Genomic DNA, 4,535 nt, shown 5'->3' with positions numbered 1-4,535 from the left:
TCTTGATGACAGCATAATACTAATCATCTAGCATTTGGAAGCTTAAGTAGGATAATTAGAATTGAAAGTAGGAAGAATTAATTTTATGAAGATTTTATGTCCTTATTTGAAGGATTGTAGAATGGTGGGGAAACTTACCTCATGGCTAATATATGTAAAACAAGACTATACTCTTAAGCTAATTTGAACTAGTTGATAGGAAGTAACTTAATTATGATTCTGTCTTTTTTTATACATAACTAGATAGTTAATTTTTATATATTCATGGCCTGTATGGAAGCTAGAAATTAACCCCTCTTTCTTTTTGATTTATCCATCAGTTAGCCACGGCACTCATTTGTAAGTCTTTCAGTTGTGGCTTCATCTTTTCCATAACTTTTACTGAAGAACAAAACTGTCAGACTTTAAATAAGATAGTTTCTTACAAGTCGATTTGACTGCTTAAATAGTCTTCGTATCCAAGAGAGCCTTAATTAGAAAATCCAAGAGAATTATGGAATTGCTGAGGAAGTATCATATTTTCCCCCTTAACTTAAAAAATGTACTGGAGAATATAGGACCATATATAAAGAAAGGAAAAAAATCCCTTGTAGGAAAGGTAGTTAGGACACCAAGTTTAGGGGTCTTTGTAAATGTCAGCCTTTTTAAATTTCATTTTAACTGCCTTATGCAAATTGGGATCAGCTCTTGTCTATACTTTTGCTGGGCTTTGAAACCAACAGGTGCCACAGTTTTTGACGCCCTCATGTCAGCTCCCACGTCCGGTGAGGCATGTCTGTGTCTGAGGGAAACTGACCCCTGTTTCTTTTTAATTGCCTACTGTTTTAAATAGATGATTCACTGCCATTCCTGTTTAACCTGGAGAGTTTTCATGCCATATTTAAAGGATCACTTTAAAGAAGTCTTTAAATGTACTCCTGTTGTCAATATGAAGCACAGTATTGGATGAATATTTGACAAGAACTCTTTTCTAGAATGTCTTTTGAACTTCGGATACTGTGATAATTATCGTGAAACTTCATATTTTAGAAATTAGGAAGATCTACTTTGGAATTCTTCCCAAATTATTCTTCTTCTTGCCTAATCTGTTACTCTATTTTTTTTTTTAAGATTTTATTTGTTTATTCATGAGAGACACAGAAAGAGGCAGAGACAAAGGCAGAGGGAGAAGCAGGCTCCATGGAGGGAGCCTGATGTGGGACTCGATCCCAGGTCTCCAGGATCACGCCCTGGGCCGAAGGCAGACGCTCAACCGCTGAGCCACCTGGGCGTCCCCTAATCTGTTACTCTAAATAAGGTGATCCTTCCCCATGATCAGACAGAGTTTGGGTACATGTACTGAAAATGTAAAAAAAATACAAATTGAGTTTCTCCTTGTTTGTGTAGGCAAACTTTGCTTTAAAAAATTCTGAAGCAGCATATATTTGGCCTTTGAAACCAGTCAGACTCTTTGTGTTACCAGGTTTTGCTTCTCGTTTGGTCCAGACAGTTTGAGGTGGCAGTTTGTGCCTGTAAGAGGGCCCTAATGACCTTAGCACGGAAGATGAGCCATCCATAGTAGCTGTGCCCTCTCTGCACCCTGTTGTGTATGCGGTCAGCCCTGATCGCTGCACTGCCGTGGTGGATAGCCCAAGTTTCTAAGAGCAGAACCAGTTTGAGATTAGTTGGGAGGAAAGGGATACTCGCACTTTTGTATGTAAAAATGTGAGTTCAAATCAAAACTATGTCAAGCATTAGAATATACTAATGTCCTGTTTCTGTATGATACAAAAACGATACTTTGTGTAGTTTCTCCACAAAAGTTCTGTTTTAGAGAACATTAGATCTTCTGACAGTTAAGTTCTTCTTATACCCACGATTGTACACTTATTACTTTTACACCTTCCTTTCTACCTGAAGCCCTGGAAAGTAAACCTGGTTATGGTCCCAAGCTGGCTTTCTCTGGAATGAATATATACAATTCTTTCAGGTTTTGTTTTTAGGTTGTTTTCTTATTTTTTGTTGTTGTTGTTGTTCTTGTTGTTTTTTTTTTACTATTAGGTAGCTTCACTTCCATGCATAGTTCCTAATAAGTAAAAAAAAAAAAAAAAAAAAAAGAAAGAAAGAAAGAGAAAAAACCCTAAAGCAAGCCAACAAGAAAGAAAGAAAGAAAGAAAGAAAGAAAGAAAGAAAGAAAGAAAGAAAGAAAGAAAGAAAGAAAGGGAAAAAAACCCTAAAGCCAAAACAATCTTTTTGAACCAAGAGGAACATAAGCAAACATAGAAGGATTGTCAAAACCACCAGTGATGATGGTTTCAGGTTCACAAGAAATGATAAACTTTGTAGTGATTGTTCAAAATGCCTAAAATGCTTGAGACCTACTCTCTTCATAGTTTCTTCCTTTCTTCCCTAAACATTCACATAGGATTTACTTTGTGTTTATGTCTTAGTAATTAACCTGGAGAGTTCATCTGGAAGGAACCTCCTTTTTAGCTACTAGAGATTTTTACCCCCAGGGGATTTTGGTGGTCACAGATGATAAGATTTTCCAGAGCCCACCTCTAGCGTTGGGCCCTCCCGTGCCTCTTGACCCTGGGAGTGGGCACTGTGTCCCTGGTCCCTGTGCACAGAGAGCTCTTGCCATGGACACTGCATTCACCTTACAGTTCTCATGAAGCCTGACCTCCCCTTGGTAGCATGTCCTCCCCTCAGCTCTATTCCCTGCCCGCCCCCCCCCCCCCCCCGCCTTCTGTGGTTGGCCAGAGCCATCTTACTATGTATATTTATGCAAAGTTCTCACATTGTTATCATTGCTTTGCTTTCTCTGCTAGGATGATATGATTTAGCATAATTTAATGTTTTAGGTCTCTAAATTGGATGATTCTATGTTCTATTATCAGCTTCTTGCATTAGGTGCTTTAAATTGGGAACACCTGCTTTTAAAAAAAACACGCTCCTGAGGCCCTCCCATGATTGCTCAAGCAGAGACTGTGAGTGAGGGGACTGGGGATAGATGGTAGTAGGCAAAATGAAACTGGGAATTGTAGCCTCCCTGTGGTATTGTTAGAATCACAGTCAGGGGAAAGGAGGATATCTCTACAACTAGCTGTCACAGTCTCTCTAGGAGGCCCAGGCATCAGGTCCTGCGTCTGTAGAAGAAAACTGGAAGGGACAAATAGCCAGATGGGAGTAAAACAGAAGAAAAAAGCTAGCAGGTCTTACAAGTAGGACATACAATGTATCCGAGAACAAGATGCGTGTCAGTGAAAGGGAAGTGGGGAGCACGGGATGCCTGGGCATGGACGAATGCCCCCCAAGGGACCAGTGAAGGTCAGGTCCTGGGATGCAGGTTAGTCCCTGGAGATCCACCCCGGAGGTGAAGCAGGGGCTTGAGGTTGAAGCCCTGTGAGCAGTTGGAAGTGCGGCAGCAAGGGATGAGGGGTGGCAGAGGAACAGCCCTCCTTCCTTTCCCTCATCTCCGCAGCTCTCCCTTTCTCCCCTGTGCTTTTATTGGACATCACTGTGGTGGTAAGCTTTCTGTTAGCCACTGGATGGACAAAGTTGATTGAGAACAGAACCTTACCAGCCTCTCTAGGAATTTCAGTCTTCTTCTTTCTAAGTGGCCTCCTGGCTCTTACCCCAAGAGGCCGGGCTCTCCCAGCCCACCATGGGGAAGGAGCAAGAAACTGAATGAAGCACTCTTCTCTCCAGGGCCCACAGGCAAATGGGTGGCTTGTAGGACCCTTCCTGGGTTGGTTTATTTTCTTAGGAGCTAGCAGTGGTTGGGAAAATCCAAGAGTCTGATTAAAAACCCCTGTGATGCCCAAGCTACTTCTTTTTTATGAAGGAAGTTATAACTTCCTAGATTATAATCTAGATGAATAAAATCAGTCTGTTTTTGTTTTCCCTCATCTTCTCTCAGATGTAGAAAGAGCCTCAGTGACTCCCCTCCCAGCCACCACTGAATGCTTTCCCCATTGGCCTGACCATGGGAATTACTTGAGGCCCCATAGGGGCTGACTTTTTTCTCATCTCTTCTCCACCCCATACATTGAGTCCAAAAATCAGATTCTTAAAATAAACCTCCATTATGTTAAGTATACAGTAAGGCTTTTCAGAACAGATCCTTCTAAAGAGGCATTTGTGATTTTTAGATCCTGGCTATACTGAATTTCAGCAACAGCGGTAGAACTGTTCAGTATTAACACCCATGTTATTGAGCACCCACCAGATGCCAGGCATCTAGAATAAGACGACCTTTCTTGTAGCCAAGGGGCCAACAATGCAGTAAAAGGAACAAAGATGTAAACAAATCAAGTATTTCAAAACATCAGGTCAGTGAATGTGCACAGTTATGGGAATGGGCATGGGGCATTGTAGAAACACAGAGGAAGGTACCTCACTTGACTGTAATGAGCTTCTGGAACAGTGATGGAGTCTTAAAAAGAACGGTTAGAAGGGCATCTATGCCCACAGAACCGTCCGAGAAAATGCTTGAAATCTTTAAACAGTACGATGCATTTGGGGAGATGATTGATAACAATTGCTGGGGTGTA

The 4,535-nt window shown here is 41.3% G+C and overlaps 1 protein-coding gene across 9 annotated transcripts in view; it reads left to right on the top strand.

Moving 5' to 3' along the window:
* Window positions 1-4,535, top strand: part of NCOA2 (nuclear receptor coactivator 2) — a 295,825-nt gene that overhangs the window by 218,808 nt on the left and 72,482 nt on the right. The window lies entirely within an intron of this gene.

Source organism: Canis lupus, chromosome 29 (genome assembly GCF_011100685.1).
Source record: "Canis lupus familiaris isolate Mischka breed German Shepherd chromosome 29, alternate assembly UU_Cfam_GSD_1.0, whole genome shotgun sequence".
NCBI classification, from domain to species: domain Eukaryota; kingdom Metazoa; phylum Chordata; class Mammalia; order Carnivora; family Canidae; genus Canis; species Canis lupus.
The sequence above is the reverse complement of the archived record's forward strand: the minus strand, read 5'-3'. Positions and strand labels throughout refer to the sequence as shown.